Below are 22,700 nucleotides of genomic sequence, written 5' to 3'. Positions count from 1 at the left end.
CATAACATCAAATGTTCACAAAGAATTTTTTTCTTGCCTAAGAATGTCTTATGTAAGAAACAGAGAAAATTGTATTAAACCTTACAATTTTCTTTTTTTTTGAGACAGGGTCTCACTCAGTTGTCCAGGCTGAACTATGGTGGCGTGATCTTGGCTCACTGCAGCCTCAGCCTCCTGGGCTCAAGCGATCCACCTGCATGTGACATGCTTTATTGCAATATTTGCTTTATTGTGGTGGTTTGGAACTGAAACCTCAATATCTCCAAGGTATGCCTGACTATGTGTGTGCCTGACTATGTGTGTGACTGGTTTCAAATACAATACTAACATTTATAGAAGAAAAAGACTAAGATAGTAATGCTGAAATTATCTTGTAAATCTCCATTTGGTGAAAGTGAGTGGATTTTTCTTTATACTTTTCACAATTTTCTGTGTTCTATAATGTTTAGATACAGCCGGGTGCGATGGCTCATGCCTGTAATCCCAGCACTTTGGGAGGCCGAGGGAGGTGGATCACAAGGTCAAGAGATCGCGACCATCCTGGCCAACATGGTGAAACCTCGTCTCTACTAAAAATACAAAAATTAGCTGGGTGTGGTGGCACATGCCTGTGATCCCAGCTACTCGGGACGCTGAGGCAGAAGAATTGCTTGAACCAAGGAGTCGAAGGTTGCAGTCAGCTGAGATCGCGCCACTGCACTGCAGCCTGGAGACAGAGTGAGACTCCGTTTAAAAAAAAAAATTTTAGATATGTACTTACCATTGTTACAGCTGCCTATAGTATTCAATACAGTGACATGCAGTGCAGGTTTATAGCCGAAGAGCAATAGGCTAAACAACACAGCTTCGGTTTTTAGTAGGCTATGCCATCTACGTTTATGTAAGTACACTCTAGGAAGTTCACAGGAAAAAATTCCCTAATGACGCATTTTTCAGAACATATTCTTTTTTTTTTTTGGAGACAGTCTTGCTCTGTCACCCAGGCTGGAGTGCAATGGTGCGATCTCGGCTCACTGCAACTTCCGCCTCCTGGGTTCAAGCGATTCTCCTGCCTCCGCCTCCGGGGTAGCTGGGATTATAGGCGCCTGCCACCACGCCCAGCTAATTTTGTATTTTTTTTTTGTAGTAGGGATGGGGTTTCACCATGTTGGTTAGGCTGGTCTTGAACTCCCGACCTCAAGTGATCTGCCCGCCTTGGCCTCCCAAAGTGCTGGGATTACAGGCGTGAGCCACCGCACCTGGCCTCAGAACATATTCTTGATGTTAAGCAACGCATGACTTTTTTTTTTCTTTTCTTGAGATGAGTCTTGCTCTGTCGCCCAGGCTGGAGTGCAGTGGCACGATCTCCACTCACTGCAACCTCTGCCTCCCGAGTTCAAGCGATTCTTCTGCCTCGGCTTCCCAAGTGGCTGGGACTACAGGCCAGTGACACCATGCCCAGCTAATTTTTGTATTTTTTTTTTTTTTTTAGTTGAGATGGGGTTTCACCGTATTGGCCAGGCTGGTCTCAAACTCCTGACCTCATGATTTGCCTGCCTTGGCCTCCCAAAGTGCTGGGGTTACAGGCATGAGCCACGATTCCCGGCTTGACTTTTTTTTTTTAATAATGAAAGAAAGAATCTCAGCATAAAAAATATAAGAAGTGACAGTAGAGTCTGTTCTTTCTGGTTAATAAACCTCTAGAAAATTGTAAGGTTTAGGCTGGGCATAGTGGCTCACACCTGCAGTTCTAGCACTTTGGAAGGCTGAAGCTGGTGGATCACTTGAGCCCAGGAGTTTGAGACCAGCCTGGGCAACGTGCCGAAACCCCATCTCTGCAAAAAATACAAAAACTAGCCAGACGTGGTGGGGCACGCCTGTAGTCCCAGCCACTTGGAGGGCTGAGGTGGGAGAATCGCTTGAGACCAGGGATTCGAGTCTGCAGTGAGCCCTGACCACACCACTGCACTCCAGCTTGGGTGACAGAGTAAGACTCTGTCTCTAAAAACAAACCAATAAAGTTTTTTTTTTTTTTTTTTTTTTTTTGAGACGGAGTCTTGCTCTGTCACCCAGGCTGGAGTGCAGTGGCGCGATCTTGGCTCACTGCAAGCTCCGCCTCCCGGGTTCACGCCATTCTCCTGCCTCAGCCTCTCCGAGTAGCTGGGACTACAGGCGCCCGCCACCACGCCCGGCTAATTTTTTGTATTTTTAGTAGAGACGGGGTTTCACCGTGGTCTCGATCTCCTGACCTCATGATCCGCCCGCCTCAGCCTCCCAAAGTGCTGGGATTACAAGCGTGAGCCACCACGCCCGGCCAACCAATAAAGTTTTAAAAAGTTACATTTACACCATACTATAGTCAATTAAGTATGCAATAGCATTATGTATTAAAAACAATATACATGTTAGTTAAAAAAAATTTTATAGTTAAAAAACTCTTAACAATCATCTGAGTCTCCAGCAAATCATATTCTTTTTGCTGGTGGAGGGTCTTGCCTTGATGTTGATGACTGATCATGGTAGCTGGGACTGCAGGCGTGCACCACCACACCCAGCTAATATTTGTATTTTTAGTAGAGATGAGGTTTCACCATGTTGGCCAGGATGGTCTCGATCTCCTGACCTTGTGATCTTCCTGCCTCGGCCTCCAAAGTGTTGGGATTACAGGCATTAAGCCACCATGCCTGGCCTTAATGCTGATATTTTGACCTCTCCCCACGAATCACAAATGTTCTTCATGCCATCTAGAATGGTGAATCCTTTCCAGAAGGTTTTCAATTTCCTTTGCCCAGATCCATAAAAGGAATCATTATTAGTGGCAACTATAGCCTTACAAAAAGTCTTTCTTTCTTTTTTTTAATAATAGAGACTAGGTTTTGCAATGTTGCCCAGGCTGATCTAGAACTCCTGAATTCTAGAGATCTTCCCATCTCGGACTTCAAAGTGCTGGGGTAACAGGCATGTGCCACCGTGCCCAGGCTGTATTTTTTCTTTTTATTTGAGACGGAGTTTTGCTCTTGTTGTTCAGGCTGGAGTGCAATGGCGTGATCTCAGCTCACTGCAACCTCTGCTTCCTGGGTTCAAGCAATTGTCCTGCCTCAGCTTCCTGAGTGGCTGAGATCACAGGCGTGTGCCACCATGCCTGGCTAATTTTTATTTTTTTTATTTTTTGAGACAGAGTCTCGCTCTGTCGCCCAGGCTGGAGTGCAGTGGCGCGATCTCGGCTCACTGCAAGCTCCGCCTCCTGGGTTCACGCCATTCTCCTGCCTCAGCCTCTCCGAGTAGCTGGGACTACAGGCGCCCGCCACCACGCCCGGCTAATTTTTTGTATTTTTAGTAGAGACGGGGTTTCACCATGGTCTCGATCTCCTGACCTCGTGATCCGCCCACCTCGGCTTCCCAAAGTGCTGGGATTACAAGCGTGAGCCACCGCGCCCGGCCGCTAATTTTTATTTTTTAAAAAAACGGAGTTTTACCATGTTGGCCAGCCTGGTCTTGAACTCCTGACCTCAAGTGATCCATCCACTAGCCTTGGCCTCCCAAAGTGCTGAGATTACAGGTGTGAGCCACCATGCCCAGCCCTGTATTTTTTTTTTTTTTAATTGAGACGGAGTCTTGCTCTGTTGCCCAGGCTGGAGTGCAGTGGCGATCTCGGCTCACTGCAAGCTCCGCCTCCTGGGTTCACGCCATTTTCCTGCCTCAGCCTCCTGAGTAGCTGGGACTACAGGCGCCTGCCACCACACCTGGCTAATTTGTTGTATTTTTAGTAGAGACGTGGTTTCACGGTGTTAGCCAGGATGGTCTTGATCTCCCGACCTCGTGATCTGCCTGCCTCAGCCTCCCAAAGTGCTGGGATTACAGGCATGAGCCACCATGCCCGGCCAGTTTGTATTTCTTAAATAGCACGAACTGAAAGGTCAAATTACTCCTTTATCCATGGGCAGAATAAATGTTGTGTTAGCAAGCAAGAAAATAACATTAATCTCCTTATACATCAGAGCTCTTGGGTGACTGCATGCATTGTCAATGAACAGTAATATTTTGTAAAGAATCTGTGTTTTGTTTTGTTTTTTCCTGAACAAGAGCAGGTCTCAACATTGGGCTTAAAATATTCAGCAAACCACATTGTAAACAGATGTGCTGTCACCCGGGCTTTGTTGTTCCATCTACAGAGCACAGACAGAGCAGATTTAGCATAATTTTTAATAGCCCTAGGATTTTCAGAATTGTATATGAACACTGGCTTCAACTTAAAGTTGCCAGCCAGCTGCATTAGCTCCTAACAAGAGTCAGCCTGTGCTTTGAAGCAAGGACTGACTTCTTTCTAGCTATGAAAGTCCTACATGGCATCTTCCAACAGAAGGCTGTTTCATCTACCTCGAAAATCTGCTGTTTACTGGAGCCACCTTCATGAGTGATCCTAGCACTTGCTGCTTCATCTTACACTTTTGTTTTATAGAGATGACTTCTTTCCTTAAACTTCATGAACCTATTTCCACAGCTTCCTCACCTCTCTCAACCTTCATGGAATTGAGGAGAGTTAGGGCCTTGCTCTGGATTAGGCTTTGGCTTTACGTTGTATCTGGCTTGATCTTCTATCCAAGCCGCTAACTTTCTCCATATTAACAATAAAGCTATTTTGCTTTCTTATCATTCATGTGTTCACTACAGTAGCATTTTTAATTTCCCACAAGAACTTTGCATTCACAACCTGGCTAACTGGTGCAAGAGGCCTAGCTTTCAGCCTGTCTTGGCTTTCAACATGCCTTACTCACTAAGCTTAATCTTTTCTAGTTTTTTATTTAAAGTGAAAGACGTGTGACTCTTCCTTTCACTTGAACACTGAGAGGCCACTGTAGGGCTATTAACTGTTCTAATTTCAATATTGTGGTGTCTCAGGGAACAAGGAGGTCCCAGGAGATAGAAAGAGATGGGGGATGGTGGGTTAGTGCAATCAGAAAACACACAACATTTATCAATTAAGTTCACTGCCTTACATGGACGAAGTTAGGAATACGTAAAAACAATTATAATAGTAACATCGTTGATCACAGATCACCATAACAGATACAATAAAAATTTGAAATGTTGCAAATATTACCAAAATGTGACACAGAGACATGAATGAGCACATGTTGGAAAAATAGCACCAATAGGCACAGGGTTGCTACAAACCTTCAATTTCTAAGAACAACCACATTACCTGCAATGCACAATAAAACAAAGTATGCCCTCTCTTCATACAAAAAAAATTCTATTCTATTATTTTCACTTAACAAACATTTCCCCATGTTCCAATCAACTCTTTATAACTATTCCTTTCTTTCTTTTTTCTTTTTGGAGATAGGGTCTCACTCTGTCACCCAGACTGGAGTGCAGTGGCGTGATCTCGGCTCACTGCAACCTCCACCTACCAGGCTCAAGTGATTCTTCAGCCTCAGCCTCCGAGTAGCTAGGATTACAGATGCACACCACTACCACCTGGCTAATTTTTGTATTTTTGGTAGAGACAGGGTTTCACCACATTGGCCAGGCTGGTCTTGAACTCCTGACCTCAAATGATCCACCCGCCTCGGCCTCCCAAAGTGTTGGGAATACAGGCATAAGCCACGGTGCCCAGTCCTAAACATTACTTTTAATGACTACACGATACTCCATTAGTATTTATAAATTTATACTTAACGTTCCTAAACTTTATTCATAAGGGTTTCTCATATTTTCTGTTAAGGCTGTTCTTAAATATCTAAGAACAGCTTTAACTGTTCTTAAAATTCTTAAAAACTGTATATATATATATAGACAGTCTCGCTCTGCCGCCCAGGCTGGAGGGCAGTTGCACGATCTCAACTCATTGCAACCTCCGCCTCCCAGGCTCAAGCAATTTTCTTGCCTCAGCCTCCCCAGCAGCTGGGATTACAAGGCATGCACCACCATGCCCAGCTAATTTTTGTATTTTTTGGTAGAGACAGATTTTGCCATGTTGGCCAGGTTGGTCTTGAACTCCTGGCCTCAAGTGATCTGCTCGCCTCAGCCTCCCAAAGTGCTGGGATTACAGGCATGAGCCACCATGCCTGGCCAGATATTTCATGTATTTTACTGCTAGCAAGACTCACCATCCTTATTGCTAACTTCCCAGAGTAAAACTCACTTATTAAGTCTGCTGATGGTTCAGTGCTTCTTCTTGATTGGTTAAAAAAAAAATTATATGCCTGTGTGTGTGTGTGTGTATACACACTATATATATATACATATATATGTATATATACACATAATATATGACATATTATGTATATATAACATATATAACATATTATGTATATTACATATATTATACATACAATATTATATATATTGCTAACTTCCCAGTGTAAAACTTATTTAGAAGTTTGGCGATCGTTCAGTGCTTCTTCTTGGTTAAAAAAAATTATGGTAATCCCAGCACTCTGGGAGGCCGAGGCAGGCAGATCGCAAGGTCAGGAGATCGAGACCATCCTGGCTAACACTGTGAAACCCCATCTCTACTAAAAATACAAAAAATTACCCAGGTGTTGTGGCGGGCGCCTGTAGTCCCAGCTACTTGGGAGGCTGAGGCAGAATGGCATGAACCCGGGAGGAGCTTGCAGTGAGCTGAGATCGCACCACTGCACTCCAGCCTGGGTGATAGAGCGAGACTCCATCTCAAAAAAAAAAAAAAAAAAAAAAAAAAAAAAAATGTCTGTGTGTGTATATATAGTGTATATATAATTATATTATATTATTATAATTATATATATACAGAGAAAGAGAGAGGGTCTGTTTGTTGATGGTAAATTATCTTTTTTTGTTTCTGTCTTTATGTTTTCCTGGTTCTTGAAAGTAGTTTTGCTTTGTATGCAAATCTACACTGACAGCTACTTTCTATCAATACTATAAAAATATTTTTCACAACTGCCTCTGGCTTCCATTGCCGCTGCTGAGAAGTCTGTCATCAGTTTAATTGTAGTCCTTTTTAAAAAATTAAAAAATTTTTTATGGGTACATAGTAGGTATGTATCTTTTGGGGGTACATGAGATATGTTGATATAGTGTGTAATAATGACATCAGAGTATATAATAGGGTATCCATCCCCTCAAACATTTATCATTTCTTTGTGTTACAATCATTCCAATTATACTTCTCCCCCAATCCCCTCACCTTGAGACAGGGTCTCACTCTGGTCCCCCAGGCAGGGGTACAGTGGTGCAATCTCAGCTCACTGTAGCCTTAATCTCCCAGGCTTAGATGATCCTCCCGCTTCAGCCTCCTGAGTAGCTGGGACTATAAGCACATACCACCACACCTGGCTAAATTTCGTGTTTTTTTAGAGATGGAATCTCACCATGTTGCCCAGGCTGGTCGCAGACTACTTGGCTCAGGCAATCCTCTCACCTCGGCCTCCCAACATGTCAGGATTGCACACGTGTGAGCCACTGTGCCCAGCCCCAATTATTACTCTTTAATTGTAGTCCTTTTATACTGATCTTTTTTTTTTTGGCTGCTTTTTTATCATTTTCTTATTGTGATTAAATATATGTAACATAAAGTGTGCCATTTCAGCCATTAAATGTACAATTCAGTGGCAGTAACTACATTCACAATGTTGTGCTATTCTCACTACTATTTCCAAAATTTTCCACTACCTCCCTTAGACCTCATCACCTCCCAAAGGCTCCACCTCTTAATACTACCACGTTAAGGACTAGGTTTCAACATATGAATTTTGGGGGGACATAAATATTCAGACCACAGTACTCTGTACCAATAACTCCCCCTTACCTCTTTTTCCCAGCTCCTGATAACCTTTAATCTCTATGGACCTAACAATTCTAGGTATTTTGATAAATGTAATCATACAATATTTGTCCTTTTGTGTCTGGCTTATTTCAGCATGTTTTCACAGTTCAACCATTTCGTAGCATTTACCAGACTTTTTTTTTTTTTTTTTTTAAGATTTAGGGTCTTGTTCCATCACCCAGAAGAAAGTGTAATCTCATTCCTTTTTTAAAGAAAATTGTGGTAAAACACAAGCAAAATTTACCATCTTAACCATTTTTTTAGTGTACAGTTCAAAAGTTAAGTACATTCACACTGCTGTGCAACCAAACTTCAAAACTTTATTTTCCCAAACTGTATACTATATCCACTAAACAATAACTCCCAATTCTCCCCTTTCCCCAGCAACCATGATTCTACTTCCTGGCTCTGAATTTGACTGATGTAAGTGGCATCATATAATACTTGTCCTTTTGTGACAGGCGTGTTTCACTTAGTATAATGTCATCAAAGTTCACCCATGCTGCAGCATGTATTAGAATTTCCTTCCTTTTTGGCCGGGCGCAGTGGCTCACGCCTGTAATCCCAGCACTTTGGGAGGCTGACGTGGGTGGGTCACCTAAGGTCAGGAGTTCAAGACCAGCCTGACCAACATGATGAAACCCTGTCTCTACTAAAAAATACAAAAATTAGTTGAGTATGGTGGCGCGCACCTGTAATCCCAGCTACTCAGAAGGCTGAAGCAGGAGAATTGCTTGAACCCGGGAAGCGGAAGTTGCAGTGAGCCAAGACTGTGCCGTTGAACTCCAGCCACGGCAACAAGGACAAAACTCCATCTCGGAAAAAAAAAAAAAAAAAAAAAAATTCCTTCCTTTTTAAGACTGAATAATATTCCATGTTTGTATACATCCCACTGTTTATCCATTCATCCACTGACGAACATGTGGATTGTTCTTCCTTTTGGCTACTGTGAATAATGCTGCTATGAACATGCCTATACAAATTTCTGTTTAAGTCTCTGTTTCCATTTCTTTTGGGGTGTATATCTAGAGGTAGAACTGCTGGATCATGTGGTAATTCTATGTTTAATTTTTGAGGAACCACCAAACTGTTTTCCACAGCAACTGCACCATTTTACATTACTGCAAGAAATGTAAATGGGTTACAATTTTTCCACATCCTCTCTAAGCCTTGTCATTTTCTAGTTGTTTGTTTGTTTTGAATTACAGTTACCCTAGTAGATGTAAACTTTGGATGCTTTTTTCATTACAATAACTAGGTATAAATTTTTATTCATGTTATTTAGTATATGTTATTGCTTCCTGTATCTTAGATTCATATTTTTCATCACTTTTAGGGTGTTCTCAGCCAGTGTTATCTTATTTTTTTTGAGACGGAGTTTTGCTCTCGTTGCCCAGGCTGGAGTGCAATGGCACAATCTCGGCTCACTGCAACCTCCACCTCTCGGTTCAAGCGATTCTCCTGCCTCAGCCTCCCGAGTAGCTGGATTACAGGCATGCGCCACCAGGTCCGGCTAATTTTGTATTTTTAGTACAGACAGGGTTTCTCCATGTTAGTCAGGCTGTCTCGAACTCTCAACCTCAGGTGATCCGCCTGCCCCAGCCTCCCAAAGTGCTGGGATGACAGGCGTGAGCCACCATGCCCAGCCAGACAGTGTTATCTTCCAAAGAACTCAAAAGTTCTGTCCTTTTGTACAGAATCTCTCGGGCTCAAGTGATCCTCCCGCCTCAGCCTCCTGAGTAGCTGGGACTATAAGTACACACCACCACATCTGCCTAATTTGTATTTTTTTATAGAAATGAGGTCCCACTATGTTGCCCAGGCTGGACTTGAACTCCTGGGCTCAAGTGATTCTCCCATCATGGCCTCACATGCTGGGATTGTAGGTGTGAGCCACCACGCCTGGCCTTCATTTTTCATTTTCCCTACTCCTTATTTCTCCTGTCGCATTCTGATTTCTTCAGAACTACATTCTTGCATATTCTCTTTCCTTTCAAGAGTTCCTATAGATTATTTTTTTCCATCTGTCCAAATATCTTACCTGTTGTTCATTTTGTTATTCCATTTAATCTTTCTCTAACATTTCATATACATTGCTTTACATATTCTGTCTGATAATTCCAATCTCTGAAACTCACTTTGGGAGGAACTAAATCGATGGATTCTCAATTGTGGTGGTCTGTTTTCCTGTGTGTTCAGACATCTTTCACTGTGAGCACGTTTGTTTTTAACCTATGGGATTCCTTGTGGCCTAAATAGAAAATGTGTTCATATAGAGAAAATATATCTCAGAAGCCAGGGGGAGCTAATTACCCAAGAGCACATTTGCCCTTCTCCAGAGCCTAGTTTAAATGCCAAGATCACATAGTATTGTTATCGGCATGCTGGTTAATGTTAGCTTTGCCATTCTAATACATCCACTGTTTTCGGTTCTGTTTAAGTTTTGTCAAGGATGTGGTTATTTTATAACAAAATGACTCCTTGGAATAGATGGTTGACTATTCTGCCAGAAGTCAAATCATAATTATATATAAACATCTGTTTCTTCAACTAGACTACAGAACTTCTTCAAAACAGTGATTATAACTTATTCATTGTTGTTTCTTTGCTGTTACTAAATAGTAGCTGAATGAATGACAACAGGATATTATCATTTTCTTTCTTTTTTTTTTTTTTTGTAATGGTCTCGTACTTTGGGAGGTCGAGGTGGGAGGATCACTTGAGGCTAGGAGTTCGAGACCAGCCTGGGCAACATGGTGAAACCTTGCCTTTACAAAAAATACGGAAATTAGCCAGGTATGGTTGCACGCGCCTGTAGTCTCAGCTATCTGGGGAGCTGAGGTAGGAGGACTGCTTGAAACCCAGAGGTCAAGGCTGCAGTAAGCCGTGATCGTGCCACTGTACTCCAGCCTGAGAGGTTAAAAAGCCACTACTGGCTGGGTGTGGTGGCTCACACCTGTAATCTTAACACTTTGGGAGGCTGAGGTGGGTGGATCAACTGAGGTTGGGAGTTTGAGACCAGCCTGACCAACATGGAGAAACCTCGTCTCTACTAAAAATACAAAATTAGCCAGGCGTGGTGGCGCATGCCTGTAATCCCAGCTACCTGGGAGACTGAGGCAGGAGAATCGCCTGAACCCGGGAAGCAAAGGTTGTGGTGAGCTGAGATCGCATCACTGCACTCCAACCTGGGCAACAAGAGCAAAACTCCATTAAAAAAAAAAAAAAAAAAAGCCACTACTGACCACAATGTCAATTTTCACAGAATTTACAATCACCACAAACCATGTAACATGCTTAGTTACATAACCTTTTGATCTTTGATTTTTAAGTTAAAAAAAAATTGGCTGACCTTGTAGAATTGCTAGGATGTTCAACAGCGACGTTATAGAATTGCTAGGATGTTCAACAGATGCTTTCTTTGCTAGTGACACCCCCCTTACTCTTATAACAGGAAGGTACTAGCAAATTACTTCAAAGGATGAAGTTGATAAAGTACAAGAGGAGGTGTCCAGATGTCACAGTTACATAAAACTAAACACCATAATCTTGTACCTCACTCAGAGGGGTCTCTTTCCTTTATCAATACCTCATTACTAGGAAGTCATCAGAATAATGTGCTGTCTCACAGGTCCTTAGTAACATTTGTTAATTGTCTGAATAAAAGACTAAGGAATGGGTTGACTCAGGCCAGGTAGCACACACCTATAGTGCCAGCTACTTGGGAGTCTGACACATGAGAATAGGAAAGGGAAGGAGGAAGGATCACCTCAAGAGAGAGAGGCAGTCAATCAGTCAATACTTAGTCAAAAAACCTTGAAGCTGAAAAACAGTGTATGAGGATAGATTTTTTTTTTTTTTTTTTTTTTGAGACAGAGTCTCACTCTGTCACCCAGGCTGGAGTGCAGTGGCACGCAATCTCGGCTCACTGCAACCTCTGCCTCCCAAGTTCAAGCAATTCTCCTGCCTCAGCCTCCCGAGTAGCTGGGATTACAGGTGCCCACCACCACGCCCAGCTAATTTTTTGTATTTTTAGTAGAGACAGGGTTTCACCATGTTGGTCAGGCTAGCCTCGAACTCCTGACTTCAGGTGATCCACCCACCTCAGCCTCCCAAAGTGCTGGGATTACAAGGCGTGAGCCACCATGCCCGGCAAGGATAGATTTTCATTCTAAAATTCAAAAATTTGCCACTCTGTATCTCCTAACATAATTCCCATTCATATAACTTACTTTGTCTATGACAAATATCTTCCCTAATGTATCACTTTAATTTTGTTATCTTTTGTAATACAGAAGTTTAATTTTTATGTAATCAAACTCAAATATTTTTATTAGTTTTTTGTCTTAAGAGCCTTTATTCCCTATAATCATAAAAATATTTATATTTTCTTCAAATATTTTAAAGTTTTGTTTTACACACCAAAGTAATTCACTTGGAATATATTTCTGTGTACAGTGTAGGAAATCATTTAACTTTATTTTTTCTATACAGAAAGTGTTATACCCCAGAATCCTTTATTAAAGAGTTCATATTTGAGAAGAGTCTCACTATGTCACCCAGGCTGGAGTGCAATAGCGTGATTATGGCTCACTGCAGCCTTGACTTCCTGGGCTCAAGAGATCCTCCCGCTTCAGCCTCCTGAGTAGCTGGAAACATAGGCACACGCCACCATATCCAGCTAATTTTTGTATTTATTGTAGGGATGGGGTCTTGCCATGTTGCTTAGGTTGGTCTCAAACTCCTGGGTTCAAGCAATCCACCCACCTTGGCCTCCCAATGTGTTGGGATTACAAGTGTGAGCCACCACACCACACCCAGATACCTTAACATTTTTTCTTTTTTTTTTTTTTTTTTGAGATAGAGTCTCGCTCCGTCGCCCAGGCTGGAGTGCAGTGGGGCAATCTCGGCTCACTGCAACCTCTACCCCCTGGGTTCAAGCGATTCTCCTGCCTTAGCCTCTCGAGTAGCTAGGACTACAGGCACACACTACCATGCTCAGCTAATTTTTGTATTTTTAGTAGAGATTGGGTTTCACCATGTTGACCAGGATGGTCTCGATCTCCAGACACCAAGTGATCCACCTGCGTTGGTCTCCCAAGGTGCTGGGATTACAGGAGTGAGCCACAGCACCTGGCCTTTTTCTTTTTTAAAACTATTTATTTATTTATTTATTTATTTATTTATTTATTGAGACTCAGTCTCACTGTATCACCCAAGCTGGAGTGCAGTGGCGTGATCTCGGGTCACTGCAACCTCCACTTCCCCGGTTCAAGTGATTCTCCTGCCTCAGCCTCCCAAGAAGTTGGAACTACAGGCACATGTCACCATGCCCGGCTAATTTTTGTATTTTTAGTAGAGACGGGGTTTCACTATGTTGGCCAGGCTGATCTTGAACTCCTGACTGCATGATCCGCTCGCCTTGGCCTCCCAAAGTGCTGGGATTACAGGCATGAGCCATAGCACCCGGCCTATCTTAACCATTTTCAAGTGTACAATTAAATGTCATTAAGTACACTGGTATTGTGCAACCATCACCACCATCCATATCTCCAGAACTCTTTTCATTTTGCAAAACTGAAACTCTATACCTATTGAACAATAACTCCCCATTCCCTGCCCCCTACCCCAGTCCCTGGAAAACACTATTCTATTCTCTCTTACAATGAATTTGACACTGAAAGTACCTCACTGTGTATTTGTTTTTTATTTCATTAGTTTCTGCTCTTATTTTATTATATCCTTCCTTTCTTGGGCTTATTTTGCTCTTCTTTTAAAACTTCTTGAGATGGATACTTAGCTCACTGATTTTTAGAGCATTTTCATGTTCCTTTATAATGCTTTACATATATTAGCCTATTTAATCCTCACAGCATCCCTAAGAGACAAACTGTACTATTATTCTCATTTTACAGATGGGAAAACTGAAGCACAAGAAAGTTAAATAAACTACTCTACCAAGTAAGAGATCCAGGATTTAAACCCAGGCAACCTTGCAAGTTTGACTCCAAACCTTGCATTTTTAACCTCTAAGCTCTGCTGCTTCCCAAGGAGGAAGAGCTACTCCATGAAGAAAAATTCATAAACACTTATATTAAGATATACAGTATTAGCGTTTTGCTAGAGCAATGTCTCATTACTGGGATTCAGGAGAGCTGGTGGTAAGGATGGGAAGATTGAGATTTGACTGTAGAAGGCTTTAAGTGGCATCCCTTTTTTTTTGTTTGTTTGAGACAAGGTCTCACTCTGTTGCTCAAGGCAGAGTGCAGTGACACCACCACAGCTCACTGTATCCTCCACCACTCAGGCTCAAGCGATCCTCCTGCTTCAGCCTTCCAAGTAGCTTGGACCACAGACATATGCCACCACACCCAGTTAATTTAGTAGAGATGAGGTCTCCCTATGTTGCCCAGGGTGGTCTCAAACTCCTGGGCTTAGGTGATACTGCTGCCTTGGCCTCCCAAAGTGCTGGGATTATAGGCGTGAGCCACCACACCCAGCCCTCTCTTATTTTTTAATGTTCAGTTTCCTATCTCCAAGTAGTTTTATATGACTTATTTTATCATCAGCATCCTCATCTGTAAAATGAGGATAATAATCTTTGCCCCTAATTATATCATATATTTGATTTGAGAATCAAAGAAGATAATAAAGATGGAAGGAAATTTCTTTTTTTTTTTTTTTTTTTGAGACGGAGTTTTGTTCTTGTTGCCCAGGCTGGAGTGCAATGATGCGATCTTGGCTCATTGCAACCTCTGCTTCCCAGGTTCAAGCAATTCTCCTGCCTCAGCCTCCCGAGTAGCTGGGATTATAGGTATGTGCTACCACGCCTGGCTAATTTTGTATTTTTAGTAGAAACGGGGTTTCTCCATGTTGGTCAGGCTGGTCTCAAACTCCTGACCTCAGGTGATCCACCCGCCACGGCCTCGCAAAGTGCTAGGATTACAGGCGTGAGCCACCTTACCCGGCCAGAAATTTCTTAAATCATAAAGCAATATAAAAATATATTTTAGGGCCGGGCGCGGTGGCTCAAGCCTGTAATCCCAGCACTTTGGGAGGCCGAGGCGGGCGGATCACGAGGTCAGGAGATCGAGACCATCCTGGCTAACACGGTGAAACCCTGTCTCTACTAAAAATACAAAAAATTAGCCGGGCGTGTTGGCGGGCGCCTGTAGTCCCAGCTCCTCGGGAGGCTGAGGCAGGAGAATGGCCTGAACCCGGGAGGCGGAGCTTGCAGTGAGCCGAGATCGCGCCACTGCACTCCAGCCTGGGTGACACAGCAAGACTCCGTCTCAAAAAAAAAAAAAAAAAAAATATATATTTTAAAGGTTTTCAGAGTATGCCTTGCTAATATTAATTTGTTAATAATAGCAGTAGTAGGCACAGTCATCTTCCTCATCATAGCAGCAGCTAACATTTATTGTTTATTAAATGTCAGTTACTGTTCTAAGCACTTTATATATATTATTAACTCTTTAGTTTCCACACTTTATGAAGTAGGTACTATTACTGGATACATTATACAGATGAGAAACTAATTTTATTTACCTAAAGTTATAGAGTTATGAGGTGGCAGAGCCAGAATTCAAATCTATGCACACTGGTTCCAGAGACTATGGTCTTAAACCATTATATCTCTGGACATCTGTGTGTATGTAGTCTGAAGTGAACGAAAAAGGTAACAGAAACTGGGAAACTAGTTAGCAGGCTATAATATTAATATAAATATATCAAACAGAGCAACAATAACAGAAAATTAAAAGGCAGAGAGAAAAGGAGCAAGAAACTTTAACAGAAGAATCAGTCCCTGGTAAGTGACTAAGAAATAAGAAAGAAAAATTAAAGATTACTAAGGGGCTGTTATAAACTGAAAAACTGTAAGTTAGACTTAGGAGGGCTATTTGGCAGAATAGAAATAATAGAGGACTAAGAGTCAGAAAAATCTGGGTTCTAGTCCCAGGACTTTTACTAAATTGTCACTTTCCTTTGGGTGGTATCTTAACTGCTCTGGACTTCAGTTTTTCTCATTTTGTAGAAAGAAATAATAAAATCTGGGCTGGGCGCGGTAGCTCATGTCTGTAATCCCAGCACTTCGGGAGGTCAAGGCAGGCGGATCATGAGGTCAGGAGTTAAAGACCAGCCCGACCAACATGGTGAAACCCCGTCTCTACTAAAAATACAAAAATTAGCTGGGCATGGTAGCACTCGCCTGTAATCCCAGCTACTCAAGGCTGAGGCAGGAGAATCGCTTGAACCCAGGAAGCAGAGGTTGCAGTGAGCCGAGATCGTGCCGCTGCACTCCAGCCTGGGCGACAGAGTGAGACTCCATCTCAAATAAAAAGAAAAAAAAATAGAAATAATAAAATCCAATCTGCTTATCTGCAAAGTTAGTTACCATTTATACAGCAATTTTCAATTTATATTGAACATATTTTCACATAAATTGAAACTGTAGGAGTAGGACTTTACACAAAGTAAGGCATGTTAGTGTTTCAGGCATTATGAACTGAATATGGACATATAACATTTAAGTAGAAATTCTCAACTGGCCAGGTGCTGTGGCTCACACCTGTAATCCCAGCACTCTGGGAGGCCGAGGCGGGTGGATTACCTGAGGTCAGGAGTTTGAGATCAGCCTGACCGACATGAAGAAACTCCGTCTCTACTGAAAATACAAAATTAGCCAGGTGTGGTGGTGCATGCCTGTAATCCCAGCCTCTCAGGAGGCTGAGGCAGCAGAATTGCTTGAACTCAGGAGGCAGAGGTTGCAGTGAGCTGAGATCGCGCTATTGCACTCCAGCCTGGGCAACAAGAGCAAAACTCTGTCTCAAAAAAAAAAGAAAAAAAACAAAAACAATTTGTTTTCAGATTTTGGAATATTTGCATTATCCTTACTGGCTGAGCATCTCTAATTTGAAATCCAAGATGCTCCAATGAGCATTTTCTGTGTGCATCATGTTGGTGCTCAAAAAGCTCCAGATTCTGGAGCATTTTGGATTTCAAATTTTCAGATTATGAGTATTTAACTGTTACCAAGCTCATTATTTCCTCAAAATCTGTCATGACACCTTTTCCCCAAAAAAGATCATGCATATAATTCTCTATACACCCTTAAGAGTCAATAAAATCACATTAAGCTCTTATATAACAACTAGCATAAATTCATTTTTCAGTTCAATTAAAGATGAAAATGTATAAGCACAAATAATTGCCTTTTACAAAAACCTGGGTTAGGGACAGGATTTTGGAAAGCTCTACCCACATTAAAGATATACCTACTCTCACACCATCCTGACACAATACAAGCAAACCCTCAGTTCTTAAAGGGATTCTTCTATAATCTATATATAACATCAAAATCGTTGCTCGTTGCAGAGTAGTCCACAGTTTCCCAAATGTAACTCAACTCTGACATTCATAGACACTTTTCCTGTGCTTCAAATTAGTGTTTCAACTATTCTGGTCTCATGGTGACGTATATTCAGATAAACTGGCATTTCTGTCCCTTAGCTAGGACCTCTAGGACACAAATGGCAAATAACAGGTTGGTTTAACTATCAGTTTTACCCCTCCCTCTCACGTACATATTTTCTTACAATAATAACTAGTATATCTAAAATACAATCTCCAGGTTTCCAGCCCATGGAATTTCCAACCAGTGATGGAAAAGATAAACTGAAATTTAATAAAAAGAACGGAAATAATTGGATAAGTACTAGAGAAAATAGTTTCCCAACTTATCTGAAAGTCCTACTTTCCCTTATTTGGGCATCTCTTTTAACATGTGGCCGTGAGTCCACCCCATACCAATTTTTAATCAAGTGAAATCAATAAACACTTTAAAGGCATTCAAGGAATAAAATTAATGTCCCTAATAAGTTGCCCATAGTTCAATATGATCATCAAATGTGTTTTGTTTGTCAGCAATATTATTTTTTAAATCTGACAATGTCATACATATAAAAATGGTGTGACTTCATATAAAAATCCAAATTTCTGTCCTGGTTTAAAAGTGAGAAAAGTTTGGCAGCATATGTTAATGTTGGGCTTATATTTCTTCATGGCCATTAGCCTAGGACTAAGTAACTGCTGTCCCTATTAAGTGGATTTTTTCTCACACTCAACCTATTTCACTCATCTATATTACCTGCCAGGAACTTCTAGACATTTGCCCTCCTTGAATTAAAGGAATCAAAATAGCCTTAAGAGAAAAAAATTCAGAAAAGGAATCAGTGTATAGTAGTATTGTGAATAAGAGTTTTATTTATTATTATTTTAATTTTATTTATTATTGTTATTATTATTATTATTATTTTTATTTTTTTATTTTTTTTATTTTTTTTGAGACGGAGTCTCGCTCTGTCGCCCAGGCTGGAGTGCAGTGGCGCAATCTCGGCTCACTGCAAGCTCCACCTCCCGGGTTCATACCATTCTCCTGCCTCAGCCTCTCCGAGTAGCTGGGACTACAGGCGCCCGCCACCACGCCCCGCTAATTTTTTTGTATTTTTAGTAGAGACGGGGTTTCACCGTGGTCTCGATCTCCTGACCTCGTGATCCGCCCGCCTCGGCCTCCCAAAGTGCTGGGATTACAAGCGTGAGCCACCGCGCCCGGCCTATTATTATTATTATTATTATTATTATTATTTTGAGACGGAGTGTCGCTCTGTCGCCCAGGCTGTAGTGGCATGATCTCGGCTCACTGCAAGCTCTGCTCCCCAGGTTCATGCCATTCTCCTGCCTCAGCCTCCCAACTAGCTGGAACTATAGGCGCCCGCCACCACACCTGGCTAATTTTGTGTGTGTGTGTTTTTAGTAGAGACGGGGTTTCACCGTGTTAGCCAGGAAGGATGGTCTCGATCTTCTGACCTTGTGATCCACCCTCCTTGGCCTCCCAAAGTGCTGGGATTACAGGTGTGAGTTTTAAAAGGGGAAGTGGTGGTTAGGATGGGGCTGTTTAAGGAATACTTAAGTTCTTTATTTGTTTATTTTAGAGATAGTGTCTTGCTCTGTCACCCAGACTGGAGTGTGGAGTGCCATGCTATGATTATAATTCACTTCAGTCTTGAACTCCTGGAGTCAAGAGATCCTCATGCCTTGGCCTCCTGGTAGCTAGGACTACAGGCACATGCCACCACACCTGGCTAATTTTTAATTTTTTTTTGTAGAGACAGGGTCTCGCTATATTGCCCAGGCTGGTCTCAAACTCCTGGCCTCAAGTGATCCTCCCACCTCAGCCTCCTAAAAGTGCAAGGATTACAGGTGTGAGAACCATCACACCTGGCATTAAGCTCTTATTTTATTATCTTCTGATTTACCACATACTTTATAATTTATTTATTTATAAGCAAGAGTGTATTCTGTTTCACTAATACAATCTTCTACTCCTGCTTCCATTATTGTTTTAAGATATATTTGATAACTGGTAGGGAATTTTAACCTTACTTTTCTTAAAAAAAAATTACCTTGGATATTTATCCTTCCACAGGAAATCCTATTGAGATTTTGATTTGGATTACAGAGTATAAATAACATATTAGGAAAGAAATGTATTTTTAACAATACCAAATCTTTTCCTTCAAAAAACCCTATATATCTTCATTTATCCAGATCTTCTTTAATATTCTCTAAATTTTTAAAATTTTCTTTATAAAAGCCTTACATACTTCTTTTTTTTTTTTTTTTTTTTTGAGACGGAGTCTCGCTCTGTCACCCAGGCTGGAGTGCAGTGGCGCGATCTCGGCTCACTGCAAGCTCCGCCTCCCAGGTTCACGCCATTCTCCTGCCTCAGCCTCTCCGAGTAGCTGGGACTACAGGCGCCCGCCACCACGCCTGGCTAATTTTTTTGTATTTTTAGTAGAGACGGGGTTTCACCGTGGTCTCGATCTCCTGACCTTGTGATCCGCCCACCTCGGCCTCCCAAAGTGCTGGGATTACAAGCGTGAGCCACCGCGCCCGGCCAAGCCTTACATACTTCTTATATTTATTCTTGGGTGGGGTTTTTCTTTTATTTTTTGTCTTGCAAGATAAATCTTTCTTCCTAATTGCAGTTTAAAATAAGTTGCTGCTGGCATACATAGGAAAGCTACTGATTTTGTATGTTCAACTTGAATCTGGCTATTTAGCTGAGTTCTTATTAGTTGATCATCATGACTTTCTATGTAGGCTAAGGGTTGGCAAATTATGAACCTCAGACAAATCTGGTCTGCTGCCTATTCTTATCGGAACATAGCCATACCCATTTGTTTCTGTACTGTTTGGTGCTTTCATGCTAGAATGGCATTGTTAAGGAGCTGTGACAGAGATACTATGGCTCAAAAAGCCTGAACTACTTAACTATCGACCCTTTACAGAAAAGGGTTGCCCACCTGATGTAGATAATTATATTACCTGCAAGTAATGACAATTCTGTCTCTTCTAAATGCATTTTATTTATTAATTCCTTTTTTCTTTTTCTTGAGACGGGGTCTTGCTCTGTCGCCCAGGCTAGAGGGCAGAGGCACGATCTCAACTCACTGCAACCTCCACCTCCCAGGTTCAAGCGATTCTTGTGCCTCAGCCTTCCGAGTAGCTGGGATTACAGGTGTGCACCACCACACCCGGCTACTTTTTGTACTTTTACTACAGATGGGGTTTCACCATGTTGGCCAGGCTGGTCTTGAACTGCTGACCTCAAGTGATCTGCCTGCCTCGGCCTCCCAAAGTGCTGGGATTATAGGCATGAGCCACTGCACCTGACCTATTTATTCATTCATTCATTTCCAAATAAATGGAACCTCCAGCATAGTGATCAATAGTAATGATAATGAAGGACTTCTGTCTTGGAATGCTTTGTTTCATCATTATGTATGATGTTTACTACGGGTTTCTGAAGATATGTTTCATTGAGTTAAAACATTATTGGGGGCTTAAGGTTTTAAGAACTGTACTTTATTCCGAGATTATGTCCTTCTCACTTTTTTCCATGAAATAATGGTAGTAATACACAAAGTAGTTGTTTTTAAACATATCTTTACATGGTTTAAAAAAAAAAAAGTTGACAACTGTATATTAATCCACGAAATAGGTCATGAAATTCAAGTCTAGGAAACACTAGGCTAAGTTATAGATACTACAGTGATATTTATAGCAGAAACTCTGGTGTATTGTTGTTCTTATTCACAATTATACTAGGTTTTATATATAAAGAGGCAGCATGGATTAGTGGTTAAGTGGCAAACAACATGGGCTTTGGATTTAGATAGCCTGAAGTGGGAATCTGGCTCTCTGCCTCCAGGTAGCTCTGATAGCTTAGGCAATTTACCTAACCTCTCCAAGCCACAGTTTCTTCTTCCTTAAAATTAGGCTAACAAGGCCAGGTGCGTTGGCTCACTCCTGTAATCCCAGCACTTTGGGAGGCGGAGGCCGGCGGATCACCTAAGGTCAGGAGCTCGAGATCAGCCTGACCAACATGGAGAAACCCATCTCTACTAAAAATACAAAATTAGCTGGGCGTGGTGGTGCATGCCTGTAATCCCGGCTACTCGGGAGGCTGAGGCAGGAGAATTGCCTAATTGCTTGAACCCAGGAGGTGGAGGCTGCGGTAAGCCGAAATTGTGCCACTGCACTCCAGCCTGGGCAACAAGAGCGAAACTCCATCTCAAAAAAAGAAAAAATTAAGGTAACAATAGTGCCCACGGTATAAAGTTGTTCTCAAAATTAAATGATAAAGCACTTTGTATAATATTTAGTCAATTATAAATATCCAACAAATGGTAGGTGTTATTATTTTATGCACTTATTTACTTAGTACATTCAAGTAGTACCATATTTTAATCTTTTCTAATAGCAAGGTAGACATTTTAAGTTAACAATCCTAAGGAAGGAAGAGGGATCAGTCAGTTCTTTTATTTCTTATTTTCAATATATTCCATAATTTGACAGGATCAGTTCTGACTGGGTTAATACTAACAAATGGGTCAATGATAATAAATATATAATCTGAGGAAGCATTTAGCTATTATGGTTGTTCCATATAACTGTTTATATATTGTTCTATATATTGTTTATCCTGTAACTGTGTGTGTCTCTTGTAGAAAACAATTTACAAATATGGATGCAACACAAAGAACACACTATTAACACAGGGCAAAAATAAGATCAGATGTAAGTTTGTACTGTATATACACCAGAATTCTCCCCGAATGTGGGGATGTTCAATAGGCATTCAAAAAGAAGGGCCCATGGTCAGAGTTTAGGAAATGCTGTGGTTTTGTTTTGTTTTGAGACGGAGTCTCACTCTGTCACCCAGGCTGGAGTGCAGTGGCGTGATCTCAGCTCACTGCAAGCTCCGCCTCCTGGGTTCAAGACATTCTCCTGCCTCAGCCTCCTGAGTAGCTGGGACTACAGGTGCCTGCCACCACGCCCGGCTAATTTTTTGTATTTTTTAGTAGAGACAGGGTTTCACCATCTCTTGATGGTCTTGATCTCCTGACCTCGTGATCCGCCCGCCTTGGCCTCCCAAAGTGCTGGGATTACAGGCATGAGCCACAGTGCTCAGCCAGGAAATGTTTTGAAATTAGCTTTGTAAAGCTCCAAAAAGAAATCAAATTATTGATATGGTAATGTGAACTTTGAATCTTCAGGAAAGGAAAAGTAGTATGGATCATTTTCTAAACTTATTTGAGCACAGAACCCTTCTTCCTCTGATCAGTTCATAGGAATACACTGTGGGAAGTGCTGGATCCAACTACCGCTAAAAATGAAGTTAAATCAATATGGAGTTGGGAGTATGACGTTGGGAAATAATTTCCGTTTGTCTTTACAGATTTCATGGAGGGAAAAAAATTTCAGTAAGACTCAGAAAGAAGAAATGAAATGTGTTAAAACAAACAAACAAAATAGACACAGTAGTTAGAAGGAAGCACATTCA

At 41.6% G+C, this 22,700-nt stretch overlaps 1 protein-coding gene across 14 annotated transcripts in view; it reads right to left on the bottom strand.

Moving 5' to 3' along the window:
• The window catches only part of RPRD2 (regulation of nuclear pre-mRNA domain containing 2), a 118,066-nt gene that overhangs the window by 35,491 nt on the left and 59,875 nt on the right, over nt 1-22,700 (bottom strand). The window lies entirely within an intron of this gene.

This window comes from Symphalangus syndactylus, chromosome 12 (genome assembly GCF_028878055.3).
Source record: "Symphalangus syndactylus isolate Jambi chromosome 12, NHGRI_mSymSyn1-v2.1_pri, whole genome shotgun sequence".
Lineage (NCBI taxonomy): Eukaryota > Metazoa > Chordata > Mammalia > Primates > Hylobatidae > Symphalangus > Symphalangus syndactylus.
Note: the sequence above shows the minus strand (reverse complement) of the source record. Positions and strands in the feature narration are given on the sequence as shown.